Here is a 13,811-nt window from a genome sequence, read left to right on the forward strand (position 1 = left end):
TTAGTTTTACTTTCCCTAAGGTATTTTTTTTTAAAAGAAAAGCTTTTAGGTGTTCTAACTAGAATACAATTTTAGAAATCTTAATCTCTCCTGAATGTGTGAGATAATTACATGAACTATACATTAACGTCAATATCTTCATGTCCTATAAATAATTTGATATTTAACTTTCCAATAGTTTTGCAATTGATCATGTCAGCAAAGCCAAATGGTCTTTCAATTCATTTTTTTCTATAGAAAACTGAAATAACTGTACTGACTGAGGAAAGGATGAAAAATGGCTGTTGCTATAGCTGAGATTCCATGAACGTTTGTTACCTTATTTATTTATTTTTTTTTTTGCGGTACGCAGGCCTTTCACTGTTGCGGCCTCTCCCGTTGCGGAGCACAGGCTCCGGACGCGCAGGCTCAGCGGCCATGGCTCACTGGCCCAGCCGCTTCGCGGCATGTGGGATCCTCCCGGACCGGGGCACAAACCCGCGTCCCCTGCATCGGCAGGCGGACTCTCAACCACTGCACCACCAGGGAAGCCCGTGTTACCTTATACTTATAGTAGATTTTGACACTCTTGGTAAAGTAGAATACTTAATCTAGTTATGAAATAATCTTAATTAAATACAAATTGTTGGTTTATGTCAATAGCTTATGTTACAAATGATGAACCAAATCAAAACTTTTCCTCATTCATTATAACTTGGGGCATTTCAGTTTATCCTTGACTCTTCCATGCCCTCTGATCACCAGTTAGAAGCTTATACCTTACACGTTTAAGCATAACTTATTTTCAAAACTTATTCTAATTAAGTCTGACCAAACATTTATAACTGGCATCAACCAGCTAATAGGGTTGGAATTACTGCCATTTGCTATGAGCCAATGGTGCCCACATAGGCAAAGCTTTTCTCTAACACTCACTGGCTTTTTCCAAATTTTCTGCCTAGATAAAAAATCTACTTGTTTGGGTTCCATTCACGTGCCTGGACTTCATAAACTGCCTTACCCTAAAGGTACTGCATCCTGACCCTGGACCTGTAGTTCTATTCTCAACTGTCGGCAGACTAACTCTTGTTATATTCCTGGTCTCAAGCATTGCCAAATTCTGGAATACCTACTATTGTTCCCCAGATGCTAATTTACTTATTCATTCTAGATAAAACTATTAAGAATCAAACTCCAGTTCACCACTCACTTTTAGAGTTGGGTCTACTGCCAAGTATCTTTTTTTCTCCCTCTGGCTTTATTCTCTTTCTTATCAGACATACACAAGGGCAATAATTTCCAACATTGACTGCATATTAGGATCACTCTGGGATCTGAGTTCCAAGGGTTGTAGGTGGGGCAACTAGCACGGCACCCACATCCCCCTGCCCTTCACCCCCAAGGAGAGTCTTACTTAACAGGTCTGGGGTGAGGCTTGAGCATCAGAATTTTAAAGATGATCTAGGTAAATCTAAAGTATTTTCAAGATTGAGAACCACTGAGAACCACTGAGAACCACTGAGCTCATGTCTCCTAAGACCTCACATTTCAGCCACTGTGAACTGAATCCAATTTAAGAAATGAAGCAGCACTATTCTCATTTGCAACGAACCTATCTGAATGTACAAAATAAGAGAGTAGGATTTGACAATTTTGTCATTCGGCACAAAGTGCAAATAATTCTGGGGAAATGTATAGGCAATGATTCAAAGACACAGGAACTTTCATAGACTGTGGACAGAAAGTATACATTTGTACATATACTTTTTAGGTAAATTTGTCTATGTCTAGTGAAGTTTATGCACTCAAGTACCCAGAAAATTCCACTTTGACTTAATTCCACCTCTACTTTAGAGAAATTCTCCCACATGTACAAAAGGAATTTGTTAAAGAACATTCATTGCAACATTTTTTCTAATAGTGTGTTAATAATATAATAAATAAATACATTATGATATATTTATTCAATGAAATTTAAGCAGCAGTTAAATTAAACGAAATACACCTTCATTTATCAAGATAGATAAATCTTAAAAAAAATCTTGAGCAAATAATTTGCAGAAGAAAACCCATAGTAAGTTATCATGATATAAAGTTAAAATTACATGAAATAATACTGTAAATTATTTATGTCTACTTGTATATATGTATGACAAACATTAATATCATAAGACAGCTTGGGAATTATAGACGTTAAACTCTATTTTGTGGTTATCTCAGGACGACAGGGGAATGGTTTCAGAGGACTTCAGGGGTACCTGTAATATATATATATTTAAAAAAAAATCTGAAGCCAATATAGCAAAATGTTACGATTTGGTAAAATTGGATAGCAAGAACACAAGTATTTGTGACAGTATTTTCTATAATTTTCAGTAAGTTTAAAATATTTTATAACAAAATTCAAAACTATTTTAGCAAATTATGTCCCTTTATACTTTATGATTTTGATTCTTTAAATTAATGACATAAGAAGAATGAATATGACCACTTTTAAGTTAATAGCCAACTTTGGTTGCTACTGTAGAATTCATGGCTATTCCTGTAGTAGGTATACTAAGAAAAAAACACATTGTGTAGTATGAGCTTTAACGTTTCTATCTGTTTTGAACTTAATTATCCAAGTGGTAAGATCATGGGAAAAACATATTAGGGATAAGATTCATAATACAGTGAACAGTGGTAAAACTGTTATTTTTTTCAAATTCTAAAAAATTGAATGCACAAAATTTTAAAATAAGATTGAAGATGGAAATTAATGTCAAATGCAAACTCACGTATTTTTACTAAAATTCTATATATGTCAGTATATATTAAAATAGCCTGAACTATTGAAATGTCTTCAAAAAGATGTATTAGTCAACATATTTTCTTAATTTATAAATATTAATAATTGTTATATTTCACATGCATACTTTAGTCATTTTTCACCCATATGTAGCAAAATTATTGAATGCCAACTCTGCACCAGGAATTATGCTCTATCAAAACGTACAACTGCAAAACTCTTAATTGTACTGACATACCATTATGTCATGAGAAGCACTTTATAAAGTAAGCACATTGAAATAATAACAGCTAACATTCACGAAATGCTTTTTCACAGGTAGAGTTCTAAGTGCTTTTCATGTTTTACATTATTTAACCCTCAAAGCAACTCTATGAGTCCAGTATTATTTATTATCCGATTTTATAGCTGATAAGAACTGAAGCTCAGAGGAATTCAGGCATGTTGGCAAGGTTGTATAGTTATTAATTCATAGGACCAGGTTTCAAACACAGGGAAACTAATTTCTTGCTCTGAAACATGGGCTATATGAACTCACTTGATTAGGCCCATCATAAAATTTCTTAATTGCAGGTTTCATTAGCTGACGTGTCTAGTTTGTCTTCTTTATTTTACGGTCAAAAACTGTACACTTCAAATTAAATATGTTTTATATATATAACATAACTTATTTATAGTGTGTGTATATATACACATATCAAAAATGAGGACAGCTTTAGAGTTGCCTAGGGAAATATTGAATGGTATATCCTAAGACTAAGAGAGTGCTGTGGAACAACTAAGGATAATTATTATAAAAATTTACTTTTCCTCAGATACACTCACATATAACCCCAATTAGTTGGGAAAAATCTAGATGTTCACTTTACTAGGTTATCTTAATCTTACTAATAAGTTTGAATCTCTACTTCTCTCAAGACTCAAGGTCTGAGTCCTTTGCCTTTAGGGTTAACGAGGGTAAACACACCTTTCTCCTGATCCTGCCTCTACCAGCCCTGGTTGACCTGCGTAAATGCCAATGAGATCCTTTGCAATGTAAAGGATCACTTGCAATCACTTTGCAATGTACACTTGAATTTCCTGACACGCAGAGATGGCCACACAAAGCTCTTCCTTCAAGAACCCTTGTTTGATAGCTACCATGTACTGACCATCTTGGGCATGATGTCAATGGGCTGTGTTCCCACTTTACACAATTGAAAACTCCACAGTGCTCATCGCCATATCAAAATCTGTGGATTTACAAGTTGAAGGTGGCCAGGTAAGCAGAGGGATTCTTGAATGTGAGCTGAAATCCAGGCTGAGAAATAAGTGGAGTTCCTTTTCCTTTCCTACCGTGTCTGATAAACACACTACAATCCCTCATGGGAAGATTGCAATAATGACATTATTTTAGGACAATTAAGCCATATGTAATAATCAGAGAAGTTTTTTATAAGGGAAAATAAAAAGTCAGTTAATCAAGATGGAACATGGTGCTTATCAAACAAAAATCTAGGGACTTCCCCAGTGGTCCAGTGGTTAAGACTTTGCCTTCCAATGCAGGAGGTGCGGGTTCGGTCCCTGGTCGGGGAACTAACATCCCACATGCCGTGGGGGTGCGGCCAAAAACTTAAAAAAAAAAAATCTAAACCTTTATTTCCTTAAAGTTTTGACTAATTTCTTTTATCATTCTTTCTCTTTTTTATTATTGGACAATCATTTTCTCATAGGTAGATATGATTTTAAGGCTGGCAGAAAAAGGTACTTAAAATTCAATTACCCTCTCCTAAACCAGCAGAATAAAAATATTTCTCTGAGTTTCTCTGTAAAAAAAATTGAGAAAGAAGAATGGAATATAATGGCTTGTTTGTTCTTAACTTTCATAGAATTATCTAAAGTACTGAAGGTCTTCATATATGTATGTGTGTGTGTGTGTGTGTGTGTGTGTGTGTGTATGTAGTTTTTTCAAAATTACTCCTCTGAATATGTTACCTTTAATTTAGAAAGAAGCACAGAGCATACCCCATTTTATAAGCTCTGTTTCTCTGTGTGCAATAGTGCATTTATGGGCTGTCACTTGATTGTCCTCTGTGCTCCCTGAGGTCTGACACTATGGCTGTGTTCTCAATGCCAACCCCAGCACAGAGTCTGGAGCAGTCTCCGCTAAATAAATGGTTTTTGGATGGATCTTTAAAACATGTTTGTAATTCTCTTTTTCCTTTAAAATCTATTGAAATAAAATGTTTGGGCCTTCAAACTGTAAATACATACAACACCTGAATCTGCTTTACATTCTTTCCAGAGGAAATAGTTTGAGATGCTAACAAGGGTGTTTAGAGAAAGTCCAGCCAGGAATTAGGTTTCCAGGTATCATGATAGCAAAAATCAGCTTCAGCCATGGCAAAATCTCACTAGTGGGAAAAAATCTGTACTCTGTCCAACAGTGTAACGAGAAAAAACCACAACGAAATCCTTCAGATATGCTCATTTCCATTTCTTAATTATCCAGGGACAAGTTTTGAGTTCATGGACTCTTCAGGCTATTTCCTTGTCTTTCTTTCACCTCATCTCGGCTGACATTGGACTGTCAGAGCTTATGAGTATCTTGATTAAAGGATGGCAAGAGGAAATGAAAGGAGACAAGAAAACTGGACCAGTGAAATTCTTTTAGCCAACAGGACATTTTTTTAAAAAAATTTAAGAATGAAGGACGTATTACACTTATTATTGAAGAAAAGTTGTTTGATTTTCTATATAGTGTTGTTAAATAATTTGGTGTAATTCAGTAGCCCAAGCATTCTGCATTTCGTTTTTGCAGGGATAACTGATCATTGGCTACATGGAGTTTATTATACATGTTTCTAGCAATAATAGCAACTGCCATTTATTGAGAGCTTACTACGTGCCAGACATTATGCTTATCATTTTTGGTGCATTCTCCCTGTGTTTCACAAAAAACCCTGGGAGGGGGGCTATTATGATTCCTAGGTGGAAGAGGAAATAGTTTTAGAGAAACTTCAACAACTTCTAAGTGGCAGGGCTGAAATTCAAATCCAAATTCTTAAGGACTTCGCTCATTGGCCTCCTCAGCCTAACTTACAATGTCAGTACCTCATCAGTATAATTCCTTTTCACATTGACAATTCTCAAAGAGATGATGAAAGTGATTTCAAGACGAAAGATATGATGAAAAAGTGACTCTAGATCTTCTAAATTGTAATCTAATACATCCCAGATTATTCTGACCATTATTTACATTTACAGAAAACATGTTCTCTTCTAAGTTAAATATAGACAATCATTGTCATTCTGACAATTTTCCCCTGGTTTCTCTGGATAAAAGAGAGGAAGCTTCTGAATAAAGTGACTGATAACGTCTGTTCTAAAACGACACTAACTCTTTGAAACAAAACTCATTTCGCGTATCAGTCTGAGAGATCTGGAGATGAGAGAGCCAGTCATAACAAGCAACCTTTCTCAGCATCAAATTTTACTGGTTGCCATAATTATGTGGTTGCAAAGAAACAGAAAGTTTCTGGGCACCAGAAAGGTTGTAGTAATACTATTCTTTGAGATATTTAATACTCACTAGTGGGAAATACTCACTAGTAATACTATTCTTTGAGATATTTAATATTCACTGCCTCTTTTGGGCCACAGCTTGTCAGGTTTAGTAAAGATGCTGAATTTTAATGTCACAGACAAAAATCCTGTACCACTAATATTCTGGGTGGGACTAAAATTCCCATCACCCTGTTGCTACAGGTGGTACAAGATTCACCTCCCCAACTAAATAACACATTTAATTTATAATGCAATGAGACGGGCAAAAATATGCTTTTGGCTATGTGTTAAGAAATATCCTTAGCTGACAATGTAATGATGCAACATGCTCTAGCAGAAAACAGACAAACCAAGGAGGTTGCTCTTATGCTGTTGCTAACACCCTAGCAGGCAGATTATGGCATCCTATATTACACAACAATAATTCTGTGGTACAGAAGGCATGAAAATGTTTCAATAGCAGGTCTAAGTGAGGGTAAAAGACCAGACAGCTATCATCTTTAACATGAGATACACACCTAGTACTGGTCATCCAGAAGATCAGTTAATTCCTTTTGAAAAATGACTAGATTTTTTTGTTTGGTTGTCATAGAAGACTCAGAAGAATCTGATGATTTTTGCGTGAGAAGCTAAATGAATTTTAGCAGACAAATTATAAATGAAAACTTTAGTTATATCTAATCTCAAAGTGATAGTTCCTTATTCATACCGTTCTATGTTTTTACTCTTTTCTACTTTTCTGGGCTCCAATGCACACACCTGCTACACATATTTAGTAATGCTGTGGTCAGAATAGTCTGCTATTAGCCTAATTCAATTGATACCAACATGTAGAAAAATAAAAATTATAGCCGAAGTTGAACTGCAGGTGAACGTACTTAAAAGGCAAACAAGAGAACTCTAGACATTTCACTGAAGTGTGACACTGAAAGAGAACCAACTCTACCTTGCATTCTAGACAACCATGACTTGACTGCATTGATTCCAAGAGCGAGAATGAAGGATACAGCAGGAAAGTAGGAAAGACAGGAAGAAAAAAGTTAGGAACAGAAATAAGGAAGAAAATGTGAGAATAAAAACTAGAGGAGCTATACCATAATATATTAACAACATGAGGCAGAAAATAATCTTAGAACTAAAGTGAAAATAATGCCTCAGAAGTGTAGTAAATTCCAAGGTCTTGGCCACTATAACAATTAGGAGTAATTTAATGAAAGGGCTAGGAATTGAATACGAGGAGCACATTAACCTGCTTTTTAGTCAAATTCCACCCAGAAGGCATGTTTTGTTTGACAAATGGCATGGGGATAGCTTTAGGTGGGACCTCACTCTTCATTTCACTATAGTTCCCACCCTTCTTTCTCTGTTACCTACTCCAGAATGGACTGACATATTCATGCCACCTGCCTGAAAAAATAACCACTCTCTTATAGTATAAAAGGTGATACTCCAGGATATTAAAGAAGATAGAAAATAAAAGACAGTGTTTTATTTTCATTCATTCATTAGCAAATGCTGATTTAGAGATATACCCTTGGCAGTCATTTCCTCTTGTCCCATAATACTGTCATTAAATAACAATGAAGGTCTAATGATCCAAATCAAAGACAGAATGAAGTTATCAGTTAGTTATATTCAAGTTAAAAAAAATAGTGGTGGGATGAGGGATAAATAAGGAGTTTGAGATTAGTAGATACAAACTACTACATATAAAATAGATAAACAACAAGGTCATACTGTGTACCACAGGAAACTATATTCAATATCTTGTAATAAACTATAATGGAAAAGAATATGAAAAATATATATATATATATGTATAACTGAATCACTTTGCTGTATACTAGAAACTAATGCAACATTATAAATCAACTCTACTTCAAAAAAGTAGACAAATTACAGTTATAACTACTACATAAAGACATAAACTAACATAAAATAAAGCTTCCCTTTCCTGTTCTATATGGCTAGTTGGTAATGTCTGAATTAAATTCATTTCAGCCTGCAGAATTCTCTTCAGTATTTCCCAAAGGGCAACTCAGCTGGGAAAAAACTGTTTCTCAGATTTGTTTTTTTCTGGCAATGTCTTATTTAGTTATTTAACATCTTTACTGACACAGGCTGACAATCCTACACTGCAGCACTATTTACCATAGCCAAGGCTTGGAACAACCAAAATGTCCATCAACACATGAAAGCACAAAGAAGTGGTCCATGTACACAACGGAATATTACTCCGATAAAAAATATAAATTAAATGTAAATAACAAACATAAGTTAGGAGACATAAGCTTTGGGGCTTTATCCGGGCACATTCCACTCTAATTTACAACCAAGGAACACTACTTCCAGGAAGAAACTGTTTCCTTAGTAACCAGAGCGGGGAATGTAGAAATGCTGCCGCCCTGTGGCCGATTGCCACAACAGCAGCCTTAAAACCTGTGCTAAAGGACACTTCGTATTCATAACGACTGCAGGGCTATAAATGACACGGGACAACAAAATGTGTTGAGGGAGGTAATGGCCAAAAAAATTCAACATGGTACATACTTCAAGAAACCATTTGAACAGGTAAGATGTACTCATTCTTTAAAAAACAAAACAAAAAATTTACATGGCTATAAGCTTAATATAAGGAATTATTAGACATATGCAAATCCAGCCACAAAAAGGTATCAGCTCACACCGGTCAGAATGACCATCAGCAAAAAAATACAAACAACAAATGCTGAAGAGGTTGTGAAGAAATGCATACCCTCAACTTTAAGTGGCTCGTAAACTGGTAAGTGCCGCTAATGAAAACAGAATGGAGCTGCCTTTAAAAGGTAAACATTGAGATACCATATGATCCCACAGGTCCACTCCTTGGCCTGTAACCTAGGAAGACAGACATGGAAAGACACAGGCAGGCAAAACTGCACTGCAGCAGTATTACAATAGCCACGACATGGAAACAACCAAAAAGTCCATCAAGAGACGAATGGACAAAGAAGAACAGGTACGTGTACAGATGGAATATTAGGCACGGAAAAAAAATTAAACAATGCAGTTTGCAGAACCATAAATGACTCTGGAGGTAGTCTCACAACTGGAAGTAAGTCAGAAAGTGAAAGACACGTATCCTATGATATCAATTATAGGTGTTACCTAAAAATTGATACCAATGTAGATATTTCCACAGATAACAGGAATCACAGATTTATTAAACAAACTTATGGTTAACCAATTGAAAGGTGTGAAGACTGGATACATTAGGATATCGAGGTTAACGGAGATATACAAACACATGTGAAATTTATAATCACCAAAGACCTACATAATTACAAAAGAAGACTACTCAATACTGTGTCATAACCTACACGGCAAATGGATCCCAAGATGAATACATATATGTATAGGTGTAAAACAAACACATCTTGCACACCTAGAACAAACAAAACATTATAATCAAATTTGCTGTGGTAAAAATAAAAATTATATTAAAAAAACGAACAAGAAGTAATGAGGCATACAATTATAGGGGTCCTTCCTGGCTCATTCCATTCTAACTTACAACCTTGGAACACAGCTTCCAGGAAGGCTCTGTTGACCTAGTAACCAGATTTGAGAATGGAGAAATCCTGAAGCATTTTGGCCTTCCTGCAACAGCAGTTTTAAACCCAGTGCTAGTGGTCAGTTAAAATTCAACTTAATTGTAGACCTGTAAATGACACCTCTCCTCAAAAAAAAATTCTGGGGTCGAAAATTGACCAAAAAATTCAAAAGAGGGCAAGCTTTAAAAAAGACCATTTCAAGAGGCACATTTTACACACATTTTGTCTTTTCTTTCTTTTTTTTTTCTTTCACCAAAAAAAGGGCATGGAAAAATGCTCAACATCAGAAATTAATAAAGACATGCAAAACCAATCTGTAAAAACGTTCACCTCACAACAGTCAGAATGATCATCAGCAAAACAGTCCACAAACAATACATGATGAAGGGGTTTTAGAGAACTGTGGACCCTCTAGCTGCTGGTGGGCTGTAAACTGGTAACTGCCAGTAGTTAGAACAGAATGAATGTGAGTTTCTAGGTAAAAATTGAGCTACCATATGATCTGGTAGGCCCACTGCTGCGCCTATCACCTGAGAAGACCAGAATCCAAAACACACAGGCTGGCAATCCTACACTGCAGTAATATTTACCACAGCCAAGACTTGGAGGCAACCAGAATATCCATCAACAGATAATGAAGCAAGAAGAACTGGTCCATGTACAAAATGGAATATTAGCCATGGAAAAGCATGAAACAGTGCTGTTTGCACCACCACAGAAGGACCTAGATATAATCATACAACTTGAAGTAAGAAAGAAACCGAAAGAAAGATATCCTTTGATATCACTTATAGGTGTTACCTAAAAATTGATACCCATGAACTTATTTCCAAGAAAAGGACCCTCATGGATTAACAAATCAAAATTATGTTGAACCAAATGGAGAGGGGGGAGGAATGGATAAATTAGGATATGGGGGTGACAGACCTATACTAATACATATGAAACATATAATCACCAAAGACGTATGGAATATCAAGAGAGGTCCACTCAACACTCTGTAAAAACGTCCATGGGAAAGGATCCAAAGATGAATACATAGATATAATGAACAAGATTCTGTACACCTGGAACATACACAACATTTTTATCGAATTTGCTCTGATAAAAAATAAAAATTAAATTGAAAAAACAAACAAGAAGTAAGGAGATATAAGCTGTTGGGGGTTTGCCTTGGCACATTCCACTCTAATTTACAGCCTACTAACATGATTTCCAGGAAGGCTCTGTTGCCCAACTCCCTGAGTTGTAAATGTAGAAATTTTGCCACCTTGTGGCCGTTTCCCGCAAGAGTGGCTTTAAACCACAGCTAATGGTCATTTAATATTCACAAGGACTCAGGGCTGTAAAGGCCACCTGCCCCCCCAAAAATGTTCTGAGGTAGGGAATGGCGAAAAAAACTCAAAAGAGAGCAAAATTTTCAAGATCGTATGAGAGGTAAGTTTTACACACTGATTAAAAAAAAAGAAAATGGATAAAAGGTCAACATCAGGAATTATTAGACTCATGCAAATCTAATCTACGAAAAGGTTTCAACAAACACCAGTCGAATGACCATCAGCAAAATGTCTACAAACAATAAATGCTGAAGAGGTTTTAGAGAACTGTGTACCCTCTGGCTGCTGGTGAGATGTAAAGTGGTAAGAGCCAATAATGAGAACAGAAAATAACTGCGTTTCAAAGTAAAAATTGAGGTACCATTCAATCCAGCAGGCCCACCGCTGGGCCCTTCACCTGAGTTGACCAGAGTCGAGAAGACACAGGCTGGCAAAGGTGCACTGCAGCAATATTCACAAAAGCCAAGACATGGAAGCAACCAAAATGTCCATCAACAGATGAATGGACAAAGAAGAAGTGGTCCATGTACACAATGGAATATTAGCCATGGAAAATAATGAAGCACTGCTCTTTGAAGCACCACAGATGAGCCTGGAGATAATCACAACACATGAGGTAAGTCGGAAAGCAAAAGACAAATATCTTATGATATCGCTTCTAGGTGTTATCTAACAACTGACACAAACGAACTTATTTCCACAGAGAAAGACACTCATAGACTTAGAAAACAAACTATGGTTATCTAAAAGGAAAGGTGGGAGCAATGGACAAATTAAGATTAGGGTTGCCATCCGTATTCCAATACATATTAAATACATATATCAAAAAGACCGACCATATACCAAGGGAGGTCTACTGAAGACTCCGTATTAATTTGCGTGGAAAGAGGATCTGTACATGAATAGATATATATAATGTACAAATGAACCACATTGTATACACCTAGAACAAATAATATTCTAATCATTACTCTGATTAAAAAAATTAATTTATAACAAGGAAGAAGATGTACTGAAACATAAACTTATGGGGTTTTTCCCTGGCACATTCCATTCTAATTTACAACCAAGGAATAGCACTTCCAGGCAGCTCTGAAGCCCGTTTCTCATTCCCTAGATTTGGGAATGGAGAAACGCTGCCGCCGTGTGGCCGTTTCCCACAACAGCAGCTTTCAACCCAGTGCTAATGGTCACTAAATATTAACAACAATTGCAAGCCTGTTAAGTGACACGCGCCCTCAAAAAAAGTTCTGGGGTCGAAAATCGACCAAAAAATTCAAAAGAGGGCAAGGTTTCAAGAAGACAATTTCAAGACGTATATTTTCCTCGCACTTTTTTTTTTAACAACAACAAAAAAAGGCATGGAAAAATGCTCATCATTAGGAATTATTAAAGACATGCAAATCCAGTCTACAAAAACATATCAGCTCACACCGGTCAGACTGACCATCATCAAGAATTCTGCAAACAATAAATGCTGAAGGGGATGTGGAGAAATGCGTACCCTCATCTCTAAGTGGGACTAAACTGGTTAAGAGCCACTAATGAAAACAGAATGGAGGTGCCTTTAATAGGTACACATTGAGTTACCATAGGATTCAGCAGGCAAACTCCTGGGCCTATGAGCTAAGAAGACAGAATTAGAAAGACACAAGCAGGCAAAACTGCACTGCAGCAGTATTACAATAGCCAAGACATGGAAGCTACCAAAAAGTCCATCAAAAGATGAATGGAAAAGAAGAACTGGTACATGTACAGATGGAATGCTAGCCAAGGAAAAAGATGAAACAATGCTGTTTGCAGCACCATAGATGGGTCTAGAGGTAATCACAACCTGAAGTCAGAAAGCGAAGGACACATATCCTATAGTATCACTTAATGGTGTTACCTAAAAATTGATACCAGTGAAGATTTTTCACAGAGAAAGGCAATCAAAGATTCGATCAACAAACGTATGGTTAACCAAATGGAAAGGTGTGAGGATTGGATAAATTAGGATATTGCGGTAAACAGAGATATACCAACACATGTGAAATATATAAGCACCAAAGGCCTACGGAATACCAAGAGAAGAGTACTCAACATTATGTCATAACCCACATGGGAAATGGATCCGAAGATGAATAGATATATGTTTACATGTAAAAGAACCACATCTTACACACCTAGAACAAACAAAACATTGGAATCAAATTTGCTGTGATAACAAATAAAAATTAAATTAAGAAAACCAACAAGAAGTAATGAGACATAAACTTACGGGTTTTTTTCCTGGAACATTCCATTCTAATTTACAAGTTGGAACATTACACCCAGGAGGGCTCTTTTGCCATAGTAACCAGATTTGGGAATGGAGAAATGACACAGCCTTGTGACCATCTCCTGCAAAAACAGCTTTAAACACAATGCTAAGGGTCACTTAATATTCACAAGAATTGCAGCTCTGTAAATGACACCTGCCCTCAAAAAAAATCCTCTGTTCGAATATCGACGAAAAAATTCAAAAGAGGGAAACCTTTCAAGAAGACAATTTCAATAGGCATATTTAACTCACATTTTTTCTTTTCT

The 13,811-nt window shown here is 36.2% G+C and overlaps 1 long non-coding RNA gene across 1 annotated transcript in view; it reads right to left on the minus strand.

The window, feature by feature from the left end:
* LOC111171087 (uncharacterized) overlaps positions 1-13,811 on the minus strand; it is a 60,369-nt gene that overhangs the window by 8,847 nt on the left and 37,711 nt on the right. The gene's annotated exons all lie outside the window — the stretch shown is intronic.

The sequence above is a fragment of the Delphinapterus leucas genome, chromosome 1 (assembly GCF_059928025.1).
Source record: "Delphinapterus leucas isolate spDelLeu-1000000601 "Yukka" chromosome 1, BTC_Dleu_Yukka2, whole genome shotgun sequence".
Taxonomy (NCBI): Eukaryota; Metazoa; Chordata; class Mammalia; order Artiodactyla; family Monodontidae; genus Delphinapterus; species Delphinapterus leucas.